We start from the raw sequence: 25377 nt of genomic DNA on the forward strand, positions 1-25377 counted from the left end.
ACTCACAGAGGGAAGGCCCCGACATTGGCAGCCTATCTTGATCGCCTGAGGCTGGGAGGAACATTAATCAGCAGGAACCGCAGTCGGCAGGAAATTTAACTGCCGACTTGATCTCGCCGGCCCTGCGCGGACCGGCAGAAATTTTCTGCGGACCGACATCGGTCCGCGGACCGGCGGTTGAAGAACTGTGTGTTAAAGTGTGTAATTGTAGTTGATGCCTTTCCTGTAAATGAATTGTGTATAGTCGTTAGGTGGGAAAGAAATTTTAAAATAAATAAATAAAATACTGTGTCACATACTTCTCTCAATAATCCAGTTTTCAATTTGCTTTATTATATTTCATACATACTTATCTCCCAATCATGAATTCTTTTTTATTCTAGTCTTTCACAGTGTGCCCTCTATATTTTCTTCATTCATACTTATTATCTCTGTTGTAGGCCTACTGCCATTTTGCATTGGTTTTGCCACCACAGCACCTTCACATTTCTTCTAAGAACTCTATTTTTATGATTTAACTGAGGTATCATTCTGACTGATCATTGATTATACCATCTAAGACTGACTCTACCTGACTGATTTCTCTATATCTATAGTATAGTAGTTTTGAAAACACATTACATGAAGAATACATAGAAATAAAAATTAGGTTGAGGAGAGAAAAGATCCATTTGCCACTATAGAACCCCCCCCCCCCACCACCACCAGTAATATCTGGAATTAAGGAAGTGATTTCATTACTATGATACAGAGTAGAGAATGACACGGTGACAAAATTCATCACCGTTCCCGTCCCCGCGGATAACCGCGGGAAATAATCCCATGTCATTTTTTAGTGTCAATTTCAACCTCGGTCCTTCTACACCAGCATTCTTCAAAGCAAACCTTGAGGGTCAGTGGTTGTGGCCATTCATACTCTGATTCTTCCCTCGCTCCTTAAAGAATGATATGAAGATGGTTTCCCGCGGTTATCCATAGGAACGGGAACGGTGATGAATTTTGTCACCGTGTCATTCTCTAATACAGAGGAAAAGCTGAACATTCCATCACAAAAAAAAAACCAGAGAACTGCAGTAAGTGGTACAGCAAGTGGCCATAAAAACTATCGTTGCTACCTTTACCTGTGCTGAACTCCAAAGAATTCTAGTGCTGGATAACGTGGCAAAGAAGAGTCAAATTTCTTAGTCTCAGGAAAAATGAATCTTCAAGATCATCAGCAATTAGCCCCATACAAATCCAGGCATATTCAACAACTGAAAGCAAGAGCACGCCAAGGTTGGCTCATGATTCCTGTGTAGGAAAAAGAGAAAACAACACAATTAGAGCTGGACCTCTAAACTTAACATAACTTAATTTGCAAAAACTTAAAAACTGGAAAAAACAACAACAGATACAGAACTTAGCATGGCTTCTACTTCATTGCAAATGGAGATGTGCAAGGTAGAATGCCACATTTAAAATATATGCTGGGATTTGAACCCATGACCTCTGGAAGATGAGCCCATTGAGCCACAGCCACTTCCTTTCAATTGTTGGTGTTCCTACCATGAGAGCTTAGTGCTCCTAGCCATGTGAATGTGAAAATATCTGAGAAGATCATAGCTTAACAGATCCCTAAGCTATCATATCAGATGTGAGGAAGAAAAAAATCAGCGGAAGCTATTGTGGCTCAAAAGGTAAAAGCCCTAGTCCCATTTTCCAGAGGTCATAGGTTCAAATCCCAATGGGCATCTGTGAAATTATGGACTTAACTACAAAGTGACATCCATGTGCCAATTATAAATAATTAAGACCTTAAATGGCTCATTAACCACTTAGTTTGGACACTTAAGTCCTGCTCAGCATTAGGTAGGATTTATGCATCCTTTATAGAATCGGGTTTTGGAATAAAGGAAAATATTATTATAAAATCATATTCAGTTCCTATAGAACATGAGTTTTAAGAGGCAAAAGGTAATATAGATGAGCAGAAAACCAAATGCTAGAATCCTACTATGATTATGTAAATTCCTTTGAGAAAGGATTAATTAATTATTTTCATGTGTTGCTTTCACATCTAAAGTGTGATGTTCTGACACCAAATTCATAATTTCGGTAAAGTACATAGCCAAGATAACAAGCAGATAGCTGAATGACAGACCCAATCATTAGGCTGTAAAACAACTGTCTCCGGTCTAGTGCTGTCACTCTGATGGCAACTGTATGTAACAGAATGAAAATGTGACATAGATTGATAGAATATTTATCTTAGCACAATTTAAATGTATTGTACAGTAGGTATCTGTCAGAGAATATTAGCACAATGCTATTAATTATCCGACTGCAAGTTTGGAAAGTGATATTCTAATACAAATTGTTTTATTTATTTATTTTTTTACTTCATTAAATACTCTCCTTTAAGTTGTTACATGTTATTTAAGAATATGAACTTGCTCTGAATATCAAATTGTCAATTTCTTGTATCTGTGGCTTTGTACTTTAGGCTCTATCCTAGACTTCCTTTCAAATTATTCTAAACTGGAGTCTTAGTTATTTTGATGCCTTTTTAAACCAGTAAAAATGGCTACTGCTCCTCACTAGGAACCTAGATGAACATCACCCTGTTCATTTTTTTTCTGAGACTTCCTGAAAATGAAAAGAACAAAAACTCCACAGGCAGCAACAACAGCAGAGAAGACGGAACACCAGTGTCAAAGGCCGATGAAATAGTTGAAGAGTCTTTATTAATTCTGTAACAAAGTGACTCGATACGAGTCATGTTTGAGCCTGAGGCCTGCCTCAGAAGTCACAATTTATGCTGATGAATGTAGTCTGTTATTGAGAAAGACATGGGGGAAGCTACTGCTTGCCCTGGATCGGTAGCATAGAATGTTGCTACTACTTGATTTTTGGCCAGGTGTTAGTAACCTGGATTGACCACCATGAGAACGAGCTACTGAGCTTGATAGATTGTATATTTTAATATACATGAATTGTATATTTTAATATACATGAATTGGAGATAGGATCCCTTGAACTTGCGTTCCTTCTGCTGGGAGACTCGAGGTTCATTTATTAGTCTTCCTCCTGATGAAGCAACCCATGTGAAACACGATCGGTGTTGAGGAAGTAACGGTGAAAACCTAGTTTTTTGGATTGGAATATCATCATTATTTTCTTGGATTGGAATTTTATTTATTGAATAACACTACACGCTGAGGATCTGTTTTTTTTGGTACTACACGTTGTGAATTTTTCCTTTTTTTGGGGACACAATTGTCAAAGCAACACCTGAATCATTTGGACCTGATTTCAAACCAGCATCAATGATTAGTAAGGAGACTCTTTAATCCCTCGCACCTGAGTCTTCACATTGATCTGATGATCACTGTTTGAAGCTAAGTACCATCTTTATCATATGTTTTGATTGTTGATCAAACAGACTGATTTCTAGTTTCTTAATTATATGTAAGGCAGGCAGGCAGGAGGATTCAATGATGTAATGAGACAACATCATTGTTTTACAACACTGCTGTGTTTGAATGATGTTATAAACTGAGCACTCCCATATATTTAATATATAGTTTATTTATAATGAAGTTGATAAATAATTGAATTCTTATATATTTTTTGTTTTCAGTGAATTCATATAAAATTTAGTTTTTTCTCTCATGACATACATTTTTTTCCTCTTTTACTTAGTACAAGAGGAGTTTATTTCAAGGAAATTAATTTCTCTAAGAAATTTTGGTGCTGGAGAAATTCTAGAGATTCCTTTAATATATTTTAAGAGAGAGAAGAATGTAAGTGATAGCAGCTTGTTATTGTTTATTCTGTTGAAGCTGCTAGAAAAGAAATTTTAAAATTTAAAAGACAAAAGGGTCTTTTTACTAAGGCACGCTAGCCATTTTAGCGTGCATTAAATGCTAATGCGTCCATAGACTATAATGGCCGCATTAGCATTTAGCACATGCTAAAATGGCTAGCGCGCCTTAGTAAAAGGACCCCAAAATTAGAAAAGCTATACAGCTATCTTTTTTATTCTTAAGAGTTTCAGCTTAGAGAATGACACGGTGGCCTGCGGGTAGCCGCGGGTAACCCGCCAAAACGGTGAGGAAAAACCTATGTTCACCATGGCTACGGAGACAAGGCCATTCATCTCCCCATGGAGCGGTGAATGGCCTTGTCCCTGCAGTTAAGGGAGGGAACGTGTGCGGTCACCTATCGCGCTCCCTCCTTACTGCCGCCCTCCTTACTGCCGCCGCTGAGTTGAAACAGCTCCCTTTCTTCCTCCCTGCCCCTTACCTTCGTGGGCGCGAAACTAAATTGACTACTTACAGCAGCCGGAGCGTTGAAGCTGCGTGTGGCTGCCGTAAAGGTCATCTCTAATGCAACCGGAAGTTGCAGCAGAGATGACCTTTACGGCAGTCATATGCAACTACAACGCTCCGGCTGCTGTAAGAAGGCAGTTTAGACATCGCCGGCCTTAGGTAAAGGGCAGGGAGGTTTGTCGGACCAGGCCTGTTGTCCGGGGGTGGGGGTGGGGGGGAGGGTGAAAACGCCACAAAGGTAAGGGGCAGGGAGGAGGAAATGTGGGGTGGAGAGGAAAAAATGCTGAAGGGAAATGGGTAAAACAGAATGGGGAGAAGGACGCTGAAAGCACATGGGGAAGACAGAGGGGGAGAAGGACGCTGAAAGGACACGGGGAAGACAGAGGGGGGAGAAGGACGCTGAAAGGACATGAGGAAGACAGAGAGGGGAGAAGGATGCTGAAAGCACATGGGGAAGACAGAGGGGGGAGAAGGATGCTGAAAGCACATGGAGAAGACAGAGGGGGGGGAGAAGGATGCTGAAAGCACATGGGGAAGACAGAGGGGGTAGAAGGACACTGAAATGACATGGGGAAGACAGAGGGGGGAAAAGGATGCTGAAACCACATGGGGAAGACAGATTGGGGAGAAGGACACTGAAAGCACATGGGGAAGACAGGTTGGGGAGAAGGACACTGAAAGGACATGGGGAAGACAGAGTGGGAGAAGACGCTGAAGGGAAATGGGGAAGAGAGTGTGGGGAGACGATGCTGGCAAAGAAGAAGACAGAGATACCAGACTATGGGGGGAGCGGAGGGAAGAATATTGGTGCTAGACCAATTTGGAAGGGGGGGGAGAAAGGGAGAGGCACAGTAACAGAGCAAATGGAAGACGCAGAGAGAAGACAGACAGTGGATGGAAGGAATTGAATAAGAAGATGAGGAAAGCAGATACCAGACAACAAAGGTAGAAAAAAAAAATTATATTTCTTTTTTTTTTCTTCATGATAAAGTAGTATATTAGTTGTGTTGATAAAAATTTATAAAAAAGCCCTGCCAGCTGAACATCTCTTTCTCCAGTTCAGCAGCCAGAACTTTGATTTATAAGGAACGAATAAGCTAAATATTGCAGTACTGAGGCTTGTATGGATGTTGTGGGGAAGGTGACAGGGAGGGGCGGTGAATGGGATGGCAGTGACGGTGACGGGGCAGTGAAGGGAATGGCGGTGACAGGGAGGTGAAGGGGACGGTGGGCCGGGGACGGTGCAGTGACGGGGACGGATTTTTTCCCCGTGTCATTCTCTATTTCAGCTGAAGGGTTAATGCCCTGGGTCTGTGAAGAGAAATTGTTTTTTAGAACTGAAGCTTTATCAGTGAGACTCTTTTTTTTTTTTTTAAGAGTCTCTGCTATGAATGTGTGAGTGAATTTGTCAGCGTGTGTGAGACAACTAAAGACATAAGAACAACTACCAAAAAGAACCTGCTCTCTATTAGTTATCTTAGGAAATTAATAAATACAGACCAGAATTTAACCAGCTTCATGGGGAGAACATCTTTAAACTCACCAGAGACTTTTCCATTCTATGGAAAAAAGAGACCAGCTGATTTTCCCTTCAAAATTTAGATTTGCGACCAACTGTCTTTCCCACCAAAATTCAAATTGGTGACCAACAAAATTTCCTGCCTTATTCACCTCAAGCCCCAACCAATCAGAGTTGAGGACCTACTATGTAAAGACAATCTGCAGACCTCACAATATACCCCGAAGAAAGCCACAACATGATGGCTGAAACAATAGTTCTACCAGATGAGATGCAACAAGACCCGGAAACCTGCAGCAAGTATTATGGTAGCTATGGACACCCTGAGAGAAGATGTTATAGTTATTCTTCATATAATACTGTAACATCAGAACTGGCTATTTTCCTATCATTTTAAGGTAACCTAGCTAGATCCTTCTCGATCCTATTCTTTTGTCAAGAATTAGGGATTTCCTCTCTTCACACTTCACTCCTGTTGAGTGTACCCATCCTAAGGTAATTTGACCACAGATGACTACAATTGAGATAAAGTAAGGCTGTGGTGCTCCTGCCTGTTGAGTAGGGGTGGTTATATTAGATATGACATGTGGTTATAACCAAGACTACGGGGGTCTTTTACTAAGGTGCGCTAACCGATTTAGCGCATGCTAAATGCTAACACGTCCATAGAATATAATGGGTATGTTAGCATTTAGCACACGCTAAATTGGCTAGAGTGCCTTAGTAAAATGGCCCCTATATCATGTTGGCTGCCTATTTGATTGGTATGATAGAGACTTAACAACCAGTATTTAAGCCGCTTTGTTGGGCAGACTGGATGAACCATGCAAGTTTTTATCTGCCAGAATTTATTATGCTACTATGTTACATCTTCCAGCAACAAATTTCAGAGTTTAATTATATATTGCATGAACAAATTGCATTTTCAGTAGCTTCATAATCTTTCCCCTAGTTTTAGTTCTTTCTTTAAAGACTGAACAACCGATTCTTAATTACCTGTTCCATTTCACTCTTGATTTTATCGATCATGGTCCTATGTTAGCAACACAGCTGCCTTCTGCAAAGTACTAGGGAAAATCCCAACAGGTAACTTGGATATTTTGCAGATAGCACAGGCTTGCTTTTTAAAGTTAATATACATTATTGGCAAAACTTTAATACATTTTAGTAAATAGGTCCTTGAAAATAAAATCATGTTGCCATACAATTATTATTCTGAACCAAGGATAGAATTAGCTATAGTTTTAGACAAACCTAACATGATCCATTCACTTTCATTTCTCCTTTCCCATTGCTCATTTCTTCGTATAACATCTCTTTCCTGAAAACTATACTGTTACAGTTTTACTTATAAAAATTTTCAAGGTTAAAAATATCATAAGAGAGCTAGCCCGAGGCAACTTCTGACAAGCATCCTGAATTTTCTTAAGAGAATTCTTCTATGCTCAGAGAATTAATTACATAAAAGAATAGTATCAGCTATCATTATTATTAAAATAATGCTATGCATATGCAAAGTCCATTAACAGTTATAAGTGAAATAAAATTTTAAGCATGACAAAAAATGAAAAAACAATATGGGAGCAAGTCTATACAGAAGTGCCTAAACGTACTGTAGGCGTGAAGAAGTGCACTTAGTGCAAATTCTAAAACAGAATTAAGGTGTGCCTAACCCTTTGTAGCAGGGTAATGCAAAGCCAGTTTGGAACACTGACACTTAGGGCCTCTTCTATCAAACTGTGCTAGCACTTTGTAGCACGGTGAGCCACGCTGAATGGCCCATGTGGCTCCCAACGCTCATAGAGTTCCTATGAGCATTGGGAGCAGCGCGGGCCATTCAGCGTGGCTCTCTGTACTAAAAACTGCTAGTGCAGTTTGATAGAAGAGGCTCTTAGACATGATGGTTTATGCCAGGTCAATGGCAGACACAAGAGGAGAAATTCTTGAGGCACCTAAAATTAGGTACCTAATTTAATTAATAATTTGGATTCAATTTTGAGATTTTACAAGCTTATAATTGAAAAAAATAATAATAATAATAATTGAGTGATAGGCACCTATTTTCTTAGGACTGATTCTACAAAAGATAGGCACCAAATTACAAAGTAGGTGTGTTTAGGGGCAGAGAAGGACTTAAGTGCTACTAGGCGCAATTCACTAAAGGACTTAAAGCTCCTTTTACAAAGCTGCAGTAGCGGTTTAACGTGTATAATAGCACATGCTAAACTGCCGGCCGCGCTAGCTGCTACCGCCTCCTCTTGAGCAGGCAGTAGTTTTTTGGCTAGCGTGGGGGTTAGCGCGTGATTAAAAGCCGCTACCGCAGCTTCATAAAAGGAGCCCTTAGGCATCTATAATGTAGGCCATTAAAACACTGACCTACATTACAGGTGCCTTGGCAGGGCTATACAATACTGAGCATATGTTAATATAACATTGATTATTGAATGAGATCATTTTTTCCTTTAATAAGAATACAAGAAGTCCAATAGAGATCATTTTTGTATATAATGTTTTAAGTTAGGCACAGTTCTGTAATAGGCACCTAAGTGTGACTGACAAGAAGTGTCTATCTTTTAAGACACCATTTACAGAATTTCCCCCAAGCTGGCTCACTGGCCTTGTACATATCTGATACTTTTCTACCAGGTGTGTGCATTGCTAAGTGAAAAGTTCATGACATGCCCCTTCATCCACCAGTGCAGTCCATTTCTTGTTCATGCCATGTAACTAGTACACTAGTTGCACTAGTTTTATAGAATAGCCCTTAGCACGTATGCATAAACTTTTATAGAATAGCATTTAGCACGTAAATGCCAATTTGTGATGTCATTCAAACATGCAAGTGTGCCTATTCCTTAAAATAGTGTGTACAAATGGTGTCTAGATTTAATAATAATAATAGTAAATAATAATAGTCAATTTATATAACGTAGGACCGTAAAGTTCTATGCGGTTTACAAAAGATTAAAATATACAATTAAATGAAAAAAATAAAATAACCAAATGATTAGAAAATTAGATTATAAAAGTCTGAATGGTTTACTAAACTTACAATATCCGTACAAGCTAATTACCCAGATATTTTAAGAACAGATATGTCTTTAAGGGCTCCTTTTACTAAGCTGCGATAGCGGTTTTAGCACGCGCTTAGCGCATGCTAAATTTCTCCACGCACAAGATGCTAATGCCAGCATTGAGCTGGCGTTAGTTCTAGCCGCATAGTACAGGTTTAGCTCGTGCTAAAAATGCTATCGCAGCTTAGTAAAAGGAGCCCTAAGTGATCAGATGTTCCAGATCCTTACCCCATAGTGCCACTTGGTATGACAAAAGATACTGATATTTTTTTAATTTGCAACCTCTAAAAAGGTGGGAAGACGAAGTTCAAATGCGAATTTCTCTTGTGCTTATTGGTTGCAAAAGAAAATAGCTCGATTAAGTATTTAGGAGTAAGACCGAACAAAACCTTAAAACAGAATGCTGGGATGTCTGTGTAATATAACAAAATGGTGGCTATGCTACCAACTGGAACCTTCAATATATTATATAGCGAAAAAATTGTTCCAGGAAATATTAATCTCCAAATTTCATAAGGAGAACATAAGATACACGATCCTCAGAGGGTGAAATTACCCACAGGTTCAAGTGAGAGATACTCACTAAACCACGATCTTCACTGGATCACACTCGTATCTTCTTTTATCTTTTTTAGTTTTTTTGTGTTTTTTACCAAATATACTTTTTAAAGTTCTTGTAATCCATAAATTAAATAATTTAATAGTCTACTTAGCTTGCTGGTTTATAAAGGGGAGCGCCTCCACCAACATGCCATGTTTCACAACGCTTTCCTCAGGGTTGAGGCTCCCTAATTGTATTCATGTGCAAACTGAAACTCGCTCCATTCAATTAGATTTCATGTCAATCTAATTGACCGATTGGTCAATGCAATCGGTTTAGAAGTGAAGATTCAGGAAGTTGTTGAACTTGATGTTCCATCCAGCATGGGGGTTCTCTGAAGAAGCCTGTCTGCGAAACGCGTTAGGACCCTCCTGTACCTGCTGTAGCAAGTTGGCTTCCTAAACACTCACAGTTAAGTTTTGCCTATTTTGAGGATCATAGTTTTCACTTAAGCTTTGGACATTTTAAATGGACATTTAATAGAAAAAAGAAGAAAATAGTACAAAAAGACATTCACCAAAATTTAACTACCTTTCTACCGTTTGAGGATGGTGCAATGATAGACTCTTTGAAAGTCCTTACAGGGGTTGCTGCCCTGGTTTGGTCACTTTCTTACCATATATTGGTTCTGAGCACCTTCGAAGTTTAAAGGCATTTTCATTTTGTTTTTTGTTCCCTTTTTCGTTTTTGTTAGTAAACTAGGATATAGACATCATTTCGAAAATACCCCTCCACATCATCCAACATAAGAAAACATGAAGAAGAAACAAAACTTACAGAAACACTTGTGTAGTAGCGTCCAAATGTCAAGCATTCGTAGCAACTCAAGTAGGTTCTCTTATTTCTAATATAATACTACACTCTCCAAAGAGACTTTTAGACAAATTAATTATCATTTAAGGTTAGGAGGACTCTATTTCTGTGTTCAGATTATAATGGATCAATTATGTGGATAGAAGCTGAATATTACTGCTATCTATATATATTTTGATCACATCAAAGGAACACCCACAGGCTCTCCTCAAGCTATATAGATACGTTTAGACTGTACATATCAATTTATAAGGCCAAATGGTGTGGCAGTTGATTTTCAATGACACTTAAATCGCCAGTACCCAATGCCAACTGCATATGTGCTTGTGAATATTAATCCCATATCCTTTAAGCCATAATTCAGTAATTAACAATAAACCCTCTCTTTCTCCTAGTAATAGATCTGAGATTGTTTTAACCTTGTTACTAACTGATTTGGCATTTATTAACAAAATAGTTAAATTCACAAGAAATATGCATAGAACTTTAAATGGAAAAGTTATAAAGGGCTGGTAAAAATTAAAAAAAAAAGCATACAGGAAAGGTCCCTAGTCCACCTTTGGAGTACAACTTCAGCCCACCTTAACCAGGAGCTCAGCTGAGGAACCAAGAACAGAGAGCAGGGTAAGAAGATAAAAACTTCAGGCCCAGCAAGTAAGGGGAGTACTCAAGATCATGCCCTTGAGGCTGCAAAGGTAAGATAAGCATTGCTTGTGTTTCCAGTTCTGAACCTGAGCTTTAAGGTTATTTTGCAAGTCCAAAGCTCAACTTGGGGCTTATGCTATGAGTGAATCAAATCTAAAATGGCTTCAGTAACTTGATAGAAGGTCCTAATTACTAGTAAATGACACAGTTGACATTCACCGAAAGGTAACCTACTTCCATAATTACCTACTCCGGTATCACCTACAGATTGGCATTAGGAAGGTCTACTTAGGGAGTAGGAATGCTAATATTGAAGGGCACTGATTACAAAACTGTTTTAACTTTTAAAAAAAAAATTATTTTATTAGGTATTTCTATACCGCTTATCAACCGCCTAAGCGGTTTACAATCAGGTACTGTGGTTCTGTGAAGATCTATTTGTATAAGTCTTGTTTGTTTTATTTTATGTATGTTACTTTTGAAATGCCGCTTAGGAACAGGCGGTTGACAATTTTTTAAAATAAATAAATACTCGAGCATTTATTTGATGAAGAATATCCAGGGCATTCTTTTTCCTAGCTGAAAGAACAAACACTCGTAAAATGTTTAGAATGGCACATGTTAAAAAGTCAAGAACCAAGAATTTATTCCTAGAAAAACACATATTCAGGCATGCTAGACTAAAATTATAGGGAAGTGAATAATAATGAAAACAAGGACCACAGATTTCAAGGTTATATATGCATGTAGTGGTAGGTTCTAACAGATCTGACAATTACATTTTCTTTGGTTAACTTACAGTTTAATCTTTCATTTGATGTCATAGTGATAGAATTGTGAGTTTTCAGCTTCACTTTGGCTCCTGTCTAGAAAAAGCCAAGCACAATTGATGGATATGACATAAGTGAACTCTCTAATACTATATATATTTAGCGTTATATTACTGCCATCTTTGGAAAGTAAGTTATATATAACCCATGCCACCTGCATGTAGAGCCAGCAGTAGGTGACTTCCACTACACATTAAGGGGCTTTTTATTCCCTTAATGATTTTCTGCCAGAAATCAAGTGGTGGCCATGATTCTTTTTCATTTTGCCTCCTTATGTTTTCTGTCAGCAAGAGAACAAGTAGAAATCAAACATGGAAGGACATCTCCCCCAATATGAAGCATCTTTCTACTCCTAATATATATTACAATAACAACAAAAACAGCCACTTGCTCTTAGAAACATAGAAACATGACGGCAGAAAAGGGCTACAGCCCACCAAGTCTGCCCACTCCACTGACCCACCTCATTAAGTCTAAGTGCTAATGACCCAGTTCCTTAACTCGACCCTCGTAGGGATCCCACGTGAATGTCCCACTTATTCTTAAAGTCGAGCACGCTGGTGGCCTTGATCACCTGCACCGGAAGTTTGTTCCAGTGATCTACCACCCTTTCTGTGAAGAAATACTTCCTGGTGTCGCCACTAAATTTCCCTCCTTTGAGTTTGAGCGGGTGCCCCCTTGTGACCGAGGGTCCCTTGGGAAAGAATATGTCGTTTTCCACCTCGACACGACCTGTGACGTACTTGAATGTCTCAATCATGTCACCCCTTTCCCTGCACTCCTCCAGAGAATAGAGCTGCAATTTGCCCAGTCTTTCTTCGTATGAGAGACCCTTGAGTCCGGAGACCATCCTAGTGGCCATCCGCTGGACCGACTTGGTTCGAAGCACATCTTTTCGGTAATGTGGCCTCCAGAATTGCACACAGTACTCGAGATGAGGTCTCACCATGGTTCTGTAGAGTGGCATTATGACTTCAGGTTTGCGGCTGACGAAGCTTCTATTGATACATCCCATCATTTGCCATGCCTTGGATGAGGCCTTCTCTACTTGTTTGGCAGCCTTCATGTCTGCGCTGATGATCACTCCCAAGTCCCGTTCTTCTGAAGTCCTAGCTAGTGTTTCTCCATTCAAGGTGTATGTTCTGCATGGATTTCTGCTACCGAGACGCATGACCTTACATTTCTTAGCATTGAAGCCCAGCTGCAACGTCGAGGACCAGTTTTCCAATGCGATCAGATCCTGCGTCATACTATCCTTGAGATTGCTTTCACCTACTATATTACACAGTTTGGCGTTGTCGGCAAACAGTGCTACTTTACCCTGAAGCCCTCGAGTCAAGTCCCTTATGAATATGTTGAAAAGGGATGGTCCCAGGACTGAGCCCTGCAGCACTCCGCTAGTCACCTCCGATGTCTCAGAGAGGGTGCCATTGACCACCACCCTCTGAAGTCTTCCACTCAGCCATTCCTTGACCCATGCAGTTAGTTTCTCACCTAACCACATTGATTTCATCTTGTTTAATAGTTTACGGTGTGGGACACTGTCAAAAGCTTTACTGAAATCCAAGTACACTATGTCCAGAGACTCTCCCAAGTCTAGCTTTCCTGTCACCCAGTCAAAGAAGCTGATAAGATTGGACTGGCATGACCTGCCCCTAGTGAATCCATGTTGGCAGGGATCCCTCAGATTCCTCTCATCCAGTATTGTGTCTAATTTGCCTTTAAGTAGAGTTTCCATGAGTTTACACACTATTGATGTGAGACTCACTGGTCTGTAATTCGCAGCCTCCGCTCTGCAACCCTTCCTGTGCAGAGCAATAACGTTGTCAGTTTTCCAGTCCAGGGGGACTCTCCCCGTTCTCAGGGAGAGATTGAAGAGCATGGCTAACGGTTTCGCCAAAACATCGCATAACTCTCTGAGCACTCTTGGGTGCAAATTGTCCGGTCCCATGGCTTTGTTCACCTTGAGTCTTGACAGTTCTCTGTAAACATCAGCTGGTGTGAACTCAAAATTCTGAAATGGGTCTTCCATGCTTTGCTTTGCTTCCAGCCGTGGCCCGTGCCCTGGTGCCTTGCAGGTAAAGACTGAACAGAAGTAATCATTCAGTATTTTGGCTTTATCGGAATCTGTTTCCACATAATTCCCATCTGGCGTTCTAAGGCGTGCTATCCCGTTTGCGTTCTTTTTCCTGTCGCTAATGTATCTGAAGAAGGATTTGTCCCCTTTCTTAATGTTCTTCGCTAGAGTTTCTTCCGTTCGAAGTTTGGCCTCCCTGACTGCTGTTTTGACCGCTGCAGACTTTGTCCTGTATTCAATGTTAGCTTCTTTTTCCCCGTTGTGTTTGTATGAGAGAAATGCTTTTTTCTTCTCCTTGACTAGGTACGAGACCTCATCTGTGAACTATTGACGTTTCTTTTTTCTTTGTTGTTTGGTTACCGATTTTATGTAGCGGATAGTTGCCTCATGAAGGGTCGATTTCAAGGTTGACCACATAGCTTCCACATTATCAGTTACTTGTTGAACCTGCAGCGTCTGATAGACGAAATCTCCCATGCGTGTGAAGTCAGTGCCCCGGAAATTGAGTACCCTTGTTTTTGTTTGTGATCTAGGGAAGCCTTTCTTAAGGTTAAACCATACCATGTTATGGTCACTGGTGGCTAGCGTTTCTCCCACCGAGACCTCCGAGACGCTTTTCCCGTTCGTAAGTACCAGGTCCAGGATGGCCTGGGCCCTAGTGGGCTCTAGTACCAGTTGTTTGAGCCATACTCCCTTCATGGACGTTAATATCCTCCTGCTATCACAAGTTGTCTTCTGCCACAAAAACCAGGGATGTAGGTAAATTTTATACAAGCTTTTTTTGCACATACAATATGTGTAGGAACGTGTAAATAACAGTATTCTAGTCACCTACATGCATATGTTAACATAAGTGCACAACTTAGGTGTATTTTAATTTGAATACTGTTTCTTCGTTTGTTTGAATGTGGAGGTTGACTGGATGACATCAGTATAACTGTGTAGTCTGATTGGTGTGCTTCTGGTTAGCTGAGATATTTAAATTTTCTATCAAGACGCATCCGCCATCTTCAGATAAGAGAATGCCGATGGGATATTAGCGGTGTGCATGGGGAGGCAAAAATTGTGATGAGATGGAGAATCAGCAGGATGTTTTAGGATATATAGTTGACATGATAATAGTTATAAGATATAAATTAGGGTGTCTTATTGTTTTAGGCGACAAACCTTTAGACAGCCTGAAGGCAAAACATGGTGTCCTGTCTCATCGGCTCGCAATCTTGGAGTGCTTTTTGACTCCTCTCTCTCCTTCTCTGCTCAGGTCCAACAGACTGCCAAATCCTGTCGCTTCCTCCTCTAAAATATTACCAAAATCCGCCCTCTTCTTTGTGAACACATGACCAAAACCCTTGTACATGATCTCATAACCTCGCGCTTAGACTACTGCAACTTACTTCTCTCAGGCCTCCCGTGTGCCCGTCTCTAGCCTCTTCAACCTGTTCAAAATGCTGCTGCGTGACTCATATTCCATGAGAGCCACTATTCTCACATTACCCCTCTCCTCAAGTTGCTTCATTTGCTCCCCGTCCATTTCCGAATACAGTTTAAACTCCTCTTGCTGACTTACAAGTGCATTTGCTCTGAAGCCCTCCTGATATTTCTCCTCATTTAGCTTCCCCTATGCTCCTCCCCCCATGATCTCCGCTCATCGGGCAAGCCCCTCTTATCTGTACCCTTCTCTTCCACTGCCAACTCCAGACTCCGTCCCTTCTTTATTGTATTGCCGTATGCCGGGAACAGACTGCCTGAATCAATACATCATGCTCTGTCCCCGGCAGTGTTCAAATCCAAGCTAAAGGCCCACTTTTTTGAAACTGCTTTCAACTCTAAACTCTCCCTCACTGCTATCAGATACCTTTACCCACTATAATCTCCCCAACCCTGAAATGTCCTGTCTAAATTAGATTGTAAGCTCTTCTGAGCAGGGACTGTCTATTGTGTGTTAGAATGTACAATGCTGCATACACCTTTCAGCGCTATAGAAATTATAAATAGTAGTACTAGTAGTAGTAGTTCCCTTTTAAGATCATCGAGAGCACCTACTGCATAAGATGAGTTGTTAAAACAACTTTTCAGTATGAAAACTATAAAAGCAGATGCATAATTTTGAAGTAAATTCAAAAGACAATTTTGAAAATATTTAACATATTTAAATTATTTAGAATATGGGCTTATGAAGATTTTGGCTTCAAGATCATCTTGATCCATCTGTGCAGGCTCTGAAGACAGCTGCTGAGGTCCATAGTTAGAAGGCTCTAAGGGGGAAATTCCGCCAACATGGGCAGGTTTTCACATGTAATTTCGTTTTGATTATGAGCCCCTTAGCCTATAACCATAACACTTTATGACCTCACAATGCAGGTGTAAAAAGCCCTAGCTTATAGGAAGAGGAGGATATAGTGGATGCTGTGGATGGGCACACTGGATGGGCCATTTGGCCTTTATCTGCCATCATGTTTCTCTGTTATTATTGATTTCTTTATAGTGTTAACACTGGAATATGACCAATCCCCATTCAGAATTTTGCTTACCTAAAGGATCTATTCTGTGCATTTGCGTAGTAATGGGGGTGCGATGGGGGGGTCGGTTTTCCAAGGGCACAGATACCCATCCTCCTATCCACCCACCTCCTTCCCAAACCCCTTGCCACGTGCATGCGCCCCTTTCCTCGTTCCTCTTTAATTTTTCCTGCGTGAGCAGCATTGCGAACTTGCTGCCCGGTGTCACCTCTCTCCGATGTCACTTCCGGGCCCCGGGCCTAGGAAGTGAGATCAGAAGGATAGCCGACACGACGGGGGCAGCAAGTTCCTGATGTTGCTCTCACCTGGTAAATGAAAACGGAATGGGGGTTGGGAAAGAGCGGGGGAGGTAGAGGAGAGGGCGGAGGGGAGAGGCTTCACTTACCCTTGCTATGCCACTGATTCTGTGAAGGATTGGAGGTAGAGAATGACACGGTGACAAAATTCATCACCGTTCCCGTCCCCGCGGATAACCGCGGGAAACCATCTTCATGTCATTCTTTAAGGAGAGAGGAAAGAATCGGAGTATAATTGGGCACAACCACTGACCCACAAGCTTTGCTTTGAAGAATGCTGGTGTAGAAGGACCGAGGTTGAAATAGACACTAGAAAATGACATGGGATTGTTTCCCGCGGTTATCCGCGGGGACGGGAACGGTGATGAATTTTGTCACCGTGTCATTCTCTAATTGGAGGCTTTGAATTAAAAGGAGGTGATCACCACATCTTGAATGTTTTAGGATGAAGGTGAAAGAGGACAGGCTCTGGAGTAACCATTACCTCAGATACAAACTTTGGACTGCTTTAACCAAAATTTAGCTTGTTAATGGACATTAGTGTGCACTAAGGCAACAATTCTATATATGTTGCCTAAAACATTGGTGCTGACTAGTGTTAAGCATGTTTCTATAAAAGTTAGGCCTACTTAGTGCCTCCTAAGTGACCTTAGCTTTGCTAGGCCTCCTAACTTTTAGGTGCACTGAATGTAAGCCAGGGTTTTCTTGGACCTATATGCCTGCGCCTAAGCACAAAACATGCCCCTAACTCAAAAACATGCCCCTGATCCACCCCAACCAGGGATCTCAAAGTCCCTCCTTGAGGGCCGCAATCCAGTCGGGTTTTCAGCACTACCCCAATGAATATGCATAGATCTCATGCATATTGATTGGGGAAATCCTGAAAACCCGACTGGATTGCGGACCTCAAGGAGGGACTTTGAGACCCTTGACCCCCAACCATGCCCACTTTTTAGGGAAGTGCTTTGAACTAGATGCCTAATTTTTATACGATCATGATTTTTTTGAGTTAGGCGCCTAACTTTCGATTAAATCCAATTAACGGCAATTATGAGGTGTTATGCCTCGCCCCTCGCCCCGCCCCCCTCAGCCTGCTCATTGCGGTCGGGAGGGCATGCACGCATGTGTGGATGCCTCGCCCGACGTGATCTACTTTTTAAAACACAAAGTGCCAGAATTTGAAAAGCCGTCCGGACGCCCGGACATGCCATCTAAAAAGATTAAATCCGGATGTCTGGTAACCCTAGTAATAACTTTTGGATGTCTTGATTTTGGGCCTTCCCTAGTCCTGCCCAAACCGCATCCACATGTGCACGCCCTCTTGCAATTTGGACATACGGCAATGTTGGCTGTCCAATTCCTTCCTTTGCAAAATTGGATTTTAGATGTCTGTTTCAGCATATTGGGACATCCTTAAAAATAGACCTCCATATGCTTTGAAAATAAGTTCCCTAGGGTACTTGAATGTACCGTATTTTCACGCATATAATGTGCATACGTGTATAACACGCATATGCGTATAGCGCGCGGGTCCAAAGCATTTCAGTAAAAAAAAATTTATATAGCACGCACACGCGTATACCGCGCATGCTGCTATAACCTCCTCCCACTCCCGCTTACTCTTCTGGCCTGCGAACCGGCATCCTCCCCCCCGCTTGCGTCACCCCCCCTCCCCCGCAATCCTACATCCCCCCAGCACCGCAAAACATCTCTTACCCGATTGGGCACCGGCACCAGCACCAATGCACAGGACGTGCCAGTGCCAGTGCCCGAAGATCCTCCCTCGTTGGGCTGGGCTGCGCGGTGCGAAGGAGATCCTCCTTCTTCCTTGTGCCGGGCTGGAAAGGGGCTTTGAGCATTTGCGCATGCTCAAAGAGAGCGAGATCAGAAGGCTTTGAGCATGCGCAAATGCTCAAAGCCCAGTCCAGCCCGGCACAAGGAAGAAGGAGGATCTCCTTCGCACCGTGCAGCCCAGCCCAGCCCAGCCCAACGAGGGAGGATCTTCGGGCACTGGCACTGGCACGTCCTGTGCATTGGTGCTGGTGCCGGTGCCCAATCGGGTAAGAGATGTTTTGCGGTGCTGGGGGGGATGTAGGATCGTGGGGGATGCTTGATCGCAATGAAAAAAAAAAATTTTACAACGCGCTCACACGTATAACGCGCATGGTTATGCACGGTTTGTAAAATCGTGTATAACGCGCGCGTTATATGCGTGAAAATATGGTAAATCATCTAGAGCAGTGTTCTTCAACCGCCAGTCCACGGTGCGATCAATGCGGCATTATCTTCGAGCCAGCTCCCTCTTCCTAACTGATTCAGTGCACAAAGCAACGTCAGAGGAAAGGCTTCCAGATGAGGCACGGGACGTGCAAGGTTCAATTAGTACTATTATGAGGGCGGGGTCTGGGGTGGAGATTGGGTAGAGATGGGCGGGGTCTGGCCCACGACTTAGCCCTGTGTTCTTCAACCGCCGGTCCATGGACCGATGCCGGTCCACAGAATAATTATTTTATTTCTGGCGGTCCATAGGTGTAAAAAGGTTGAAAAACACTGATCTAGAGTATATACTGAAGGGTTTTGAGCTAAATCCAAATAATTAAATAACTTGAATAAAGAGATTCGTTCATTATGTAAACATTGTTTCATTTCATCTACAGGCAAATATTGGAAGAAAGCAGGACTTTCAGTTTATTCACAAGTTCCACTTTTAGATGTTTGCACAGTTTGTCATTTGAGCTAGTTCCCATGGAAACCATCCTCATGCAATCTTAGTTTTTAGCTTAATTCTGAGAAAAATCATCAAGTCTCTGTACAATCCAGATAACCACCAGTCAGCATAACAGTTGACATCAGTCAACAAAATTGGCATTTCTGGTATCAGAATGAAGACAAATCCTAGCTACGCTAGTTAACTAATATCATTTCAGTGATTGAATGTCACTGACAGATTTCAGATTACCGTTATTATGGCACTTTTACATGTGAGCATTTTATCATCACATTTTCATCTTTTATGCATTCCAGTGGTAAAAAGTAAATCTCCAGGTCAAGTAATAGCTTGATGATAGCTATCTAAAAAGTAGCATCAATATACATTTGCAATAAATAAATAATTTGGAATGCTGATGTCTTGGCCCAATGCCTCCCTCCCCTCCCCCCTTTTTCAGTGTTCCAGGGAGGAGGCCCATTATCTCTTCCACAGTTGTTATACAACACTTTACCAGAGTTGTCAACGTGCTTCTGTATTACAGTGTTCTAACTGGCTCCCAAGAATGTTGAGGGGAACTTTGAGTCTGTCAGACTTCCCTCCCCCTAGGCCAGGGGTGTCCAACCTGCGGCCCAAGGGCCGCAGGTGGCCTCATGAAGTATTTTGTGCGGCCCTGGTCGAGGGCAATGCGGTGTTTTCTTCTGCTGCCCCTGGGTGTTTACCTCCTCTGTCTTGCTGCAGCATTTACGCGGCCTCAGAAAAAAAATTTTCGGCCAATGCGGACCAGGGAAGCCAAAAGCTTGGACACCCCTGCCCTAGACTCTCTCTCTAATAGCTTAAATAGATCCACATCTGCTCCCTATAATACAAAACCCATTCATACTGGTCTCCCTCCCATCTTTTTTGCACTTGATCAATAATGCATCATTTAATATCTTCAGCTGTATGATTTTTATCATGCCAGCGCTGAACAAGCAGTGCCTGAAGATTTTTTTTGTAGTACTTGAATTATAAAGGAGTAGATGTGGATCTATCGCTTGAATTCGATGATGTATTTTGGTTTAAATGCTGAAAATGAGTGGATGCCACTAGTTTAAATTCTGGGACTCAGTATGTGTGTGATTTGATTGGTGGATGAAATCATACGATGAGAGCTATTTAAAGAAAGGATGAAACTCCGCCGCCATCTTAAAATGATGAAAGGAGGCATGTGTGCTTCTCAAAGGGATGTGCGATAATTCTAATAATTTTGTCTGACTAAACTCTTTTGATTAATTATTCCTGATAGTTTCTGTCATGGCACTAATTGATAATAATGTTTTTTCTTAGGGGATAATCCTTGGTGCCGGTCATGCAAAACATGAATTCATGTCATGGTCCCCAAGTCTAGCATTAAAAGATGAGTACAACCTGATAGTGAAATATGTTTAAAATTAAGACAAAATAAGAAAAACGTTTTAAGTTTTGATTTAAGATTTAGAGATCTGATGATATTAGAAAAAGTTCAAATTTAAGCTATTAGTTAATATAAGAATGGTGACAAGGCTTGGCTAGTTATATCTCAGGAAAAAAAATTTGAAATTCTGAGTTTAGCTGTTGATGTCTTTCATCAATCTGAATGGGTCCATTCTTGTGAGTAAGGATTATTATATAAGTGTGATATATTATCCTTACTATATACAGTGTAAATCAAGTGCCTGAATTTGCTGTGAAACTCAGGCCTAGAATATCAGCACCTAAGTGGTATTCTATAAACCTTGTCTATGCTTAAGCATGGTTTATAGAACAGTGCTTACATAGGGGAATTTATGCCTAATAAAGTATGCACAAATTTTAATTGATGCCAATTAGCACTGATAATTGATTATTAGAGCAAAATTTCCATATACAATTGTTAGCATCATATCTAGAATTAGGATGACAATGCAATCTAAAATTAAGACACACACACTAAAAAAACACACACACACCAAAAAAACAGGTGTTTGGCATAGTGCTGAGCATCTGTGTACTCTGAATATCACCCTCAGAAATATTTTGTAATTCCAGCAGTTTCAACTCTTGGGCCCACTATTTAAAGTTGCCCAAGTGAACAGTAAGGAATCTTTACAATAAAACCTTCAATACTAAGTTATTATCTTTGAGCATTATTATTGGATAGTGAAAGAAAGTATGCTTGCTTTTTAGAGAGCCTCAGTTCGAAGCCAGAGAAACTCAGAGAAGACTGGACATTTTGGGGCTGATTCTGTAAGCAGTGCCTGCTGCGGCAGGCACCTCGAAAACTGGCGCTTGCCATATGTCAATTATGGATAGGTATCACTTATAGAATCATGGCTAGCAAGGACTCTAGGCACCAGAAATGTAGGCCAGGGTTTTACAGGTCTACATGTCCAGTGTCTAGGGTCCTTGCAGAATTGCAGCCAGCTGCGCCTAGTGATGATGAAGTCCAGCCCAAACACACCCTCTTTCAGGCTTTGATGTCACTCGGCACCAGTTCTGGAGGGCACCTCACTTTTTAAAATTAGTTTTTGATTGGTTTTTTAATGGCGCGATCAATTATTATAACAACTACAAAAACAGGTTTCTATGCACTACTGCAATTGTATCATTTATATTTAAGAGGAAAGACCTCAGATGCCTGCGCCATGTAGAATATGAATTCACAAAGTGGTCAATAGCAGGAACAGAATATCTATCATTGGTCAAAAACCTCTTGTGGCTGATCATAAAAATATATTTAAATCTAGTGAACTATCAAAAAAATGCAACAACAGTTAAACTGAATGTATTTTTCAAAAAAGCCCCCCGATGAAGCCAAAAATCCTGGTGAAACGGGTCCCGTCGGGCTTTTATCAACATTAAGATGTGCATCCATAAGCTGATCATAGTAACAATGATTAAGTGCATAGTTCACTAGATTTAAATATATTTTTCCGATCAGCCACAAGAGGTTTTTGACCGATGATAGATATTCTGCTCCTGCTATTGACCACTTTGTGAATTCATATTCTACGTGGCGCAGGCATCTGAGGTCTTTCCTCTTAAATATAAAATATACAATTGCAGTTGTGCATAGAAACCTATTTTTGTAGTTGTTATTCACTAATTTGAGGTTTCGTTCCATTCTTTATTTTTGGTAGCGATCAATTATTAGGCCCCTTAAAACCAATTAAAACATTGCCATTGCCTAACTTCCAGTGACGTTTAGAGAATCCAGGCCTTTGGGTAGAAAAATAGCCGACGACTTTTTTTCTGGACCAAAAAGGTATCTCCTGCTAAGTTTGGCTACATTTTACTCAGGGTCTAAATGACAAAGAATTAAATATTAGAGAGAGAGAGAGGGAGAAAAAGGAGAGGCTAAAAATTCCAAATATACAAGCTGCAAGCTGTTTGTTTTGTCTGGCGCCAAATTAATGTTCAAAATATACTGTAAATTAACTAGTTAACTGAGTCAAGTTTCACGTTATGAAATATGCACGAAGCAGTCCCTGAGAACAAAGCTTGATGTAAAAGGTTAAACTGCATAACAGAATACGGTACATGTTCATGTCAGATGCACTGCTACGACAGCTATAAGAGCAGCAAAACGCAAAGGTAAGGTAACACTTGATCGTCACTGCACAACCTCTTCACCTCAGACCATTTCTGAATATCAATTAAACTATATTTGGAAGTCAGAGCTGAAGTAAAGAATGCATTTCATCGAGCTGCAGCTCTTTTCTCTGAGAATATGGACTGCAGAACACAAAACAAACAAAAGTTCTTTACAAGGAAATGACAACATTAGCCCACTTTTCATTCAGCGTGGCTCACCGCGCAGTTTGATAGAAGAGGCCCTCAATATGACAAATTAGCAGTGCATGAGTCCCAGCCTTTAAGGTGAAAATACTACTAAAACTGAAAACTAAAACAGCAAAAGCACTAGAAACTTTAAGGGCTCATGCGCTGTTTCTAGGAATGTGTGGCGCAGTGGTTGGATCTACAGCCTCAGCACCCTGGGGTTGTGGGTTCAAACCCCGCGCTGCTCCTTGTGACCTTGGGCAAGTCACTTAATCCTCCATAGCCCCAGGTACGTTAGATAGATTGTGAGCCCACCGGGACAGAGAGGGAAAATACTTGAGTACCTGATTGTAAAAACCGCTTAGATAACCTTGATAGGCGGTATATAAAATCCTAATAAACTAATAAACTTTCTGCTAGTTTATTGTTCCTTGTTTTATTTAGTCTTTTAGTTTAATTGAGTCATCACTAATTTCTAGTTTCTTCTGTTGTTTGTTTGGTAGAAGAAATATTAACATAATAACATAAGAATTGCTGCTGCTGGGTCAGACTAGTGGTCCATCGCGCCCAACAGTCCATTCACGCGGAGGCCCCCAGGTCAAAGACCAGTGCTCTAACCGAGACACCTGTGTTCATTCCGGTTCAGCAGAAACTTGTCTAGCCTTGTCTTGAGTCCCTGGAGGGTGTTTTCCCCTATAACAGCTTCCGGAAGAGCGTTCCAGTTTTCTACCACTCTCTGGGTGAAGAACTTCCTTACGTTGGTACGGAATCTATCCCCTTTTAACTTTAAAGAGTGCCCTCTCGTTCTCCCTACCTTGGAGAGGGTGAACAACCTGTCCTTATCTACTGAGTCTATTCCCTTCATTATCTTGAATGTCTCGATCATGTCCCCTCTCAATCTCCTCTTTTCAATGGAGAAGAGGCCCAGTTTCTCTAATCTCTCATTGTACGGCAACTCCTCCAGCCCCTTAACCATTTTAGTCGCTCTTTTCTGGACCTTTTCAAGTAGTACTGTGTCTTTCTTCATGTACGGCGACAAGTGCTGGATACAGTATTCCAGGTGAGGGCGTACCATGGCGGTTTTTACTGCTTGCTGTGGTGGTAACAGCTCCGACGCTCATAGGCATTCTATGAGCATTGGAGCTGTTACTGCTGCAGCTGGTGCAAAAAAACCCCATGCTATGGTTTTGTAAAAGGGGTGGCGGTGGGTATATCTCATTGCTCTCTTGAAGATTCAAGTGCCACTTTCACAGCCAGTTGAAACTCTTATGGTTTGTTTCTTTGATCTAAATTAGCTATGGATATTCTGGCATTTGTGGGCATTCACTTACATTGCTTTCTGATGTGTATGTTTGTTCTGTGATGCAGAAAACAAGGATTTTTTCCCCCAGTGTTTCCTGACAGTGCTTACACCGCTACTTATTCTGTTAAAGGGACTCCCCTTTTTATTTCTGGATTGTACTTGATTCATTCTTAAAGCTGGTTTTTGATGTCACGAGAGTGCCACCTGCTGGATGTCAATTACACCCCTGAAGTAGGCTTCTTAGCCGAAACATGGACCATGTCGGCTTCACTACACGAAATGAATATATGACAGAGACTGTTATATTAATATTTTAATAAAGATTTACTCTTTTGATCTATATCTGGTTGATCTGTACAGTTCCATCCCCACTTGCATGATCTCTAGTGTATGTTTGCTCACCATAACATTCAATTAGCTCTTTTTGGTTTTTTTGCATGCGATTTTTAAGATTATTCCCCTGTTTAAGTGCACTAACCAATTTATCGCGCACTAAAGATTAGTGCATGCTAAATGCTAAGACATCCATTACACTTCGATGGGCATCTCAGTTTTAGCGCGCACTAATCTTTAGCGTGCGCTAAATCGATTAGCATACCTTAATAAAAGGACCCCTATATTATAAATGAAATGTGCTAGTAACAGATACATTTTATAGCTATATTGTACTCACACTGGGTTCTTATGCATAGTTCTTTTGTATGTCCCTTCATTCTTCTTCTCAAATACTATAGTACTGTCCCTTTTCACACATGCATTTTATAGATTTATAGCACTGGAGGTTTTCATGCTTCTAATATGTTTAAAATGGTTCTCTTTTGTGCACTCATTCCAGTTTGTTTATATCTGTTGTTTCCTTTTTTTGCTTTCTTTGTAGACTTTTTATGTTTGTATATTTAAAAC

At 41.0% G+C, this 25377-nt stretch overlaps 1 protein-coding gene across 1 annotated transcript in view; it reads right to left on the bottom strand.

The window, feature by feature from the left end:
- HTR2C (5-hydroxytryptamine receptor 2C) overlaps positions 1–25377 on the bottom strand; it is a 298238-nt gene that overhangs the window by 192737 nt on the left and 80124 nt on the right. The window contains exon 3 of the mRNA XM_033946497.1: positions 1122–1290. The gene's annotated coding sequence lies outside the window, so the exon portion shown is untranslated. The remainder of the gene's footprint in view (positions 1–1121; positions 1291–25377) is intronic.

Source organism: Geotrypetes seraphini, chromosome 5 (genome assembly GCF_902459505.1).
Source record: "Geotrypetes seraphini chromosome 5, aGeoSer1.1, whole genome shotgun sequence".
NCBI lineage: Eukaryota > Metazoa > Chordata > Amphibia > Gymnophiona > Dermophiidae > Geotrypetes > Geotrypetes seraphini.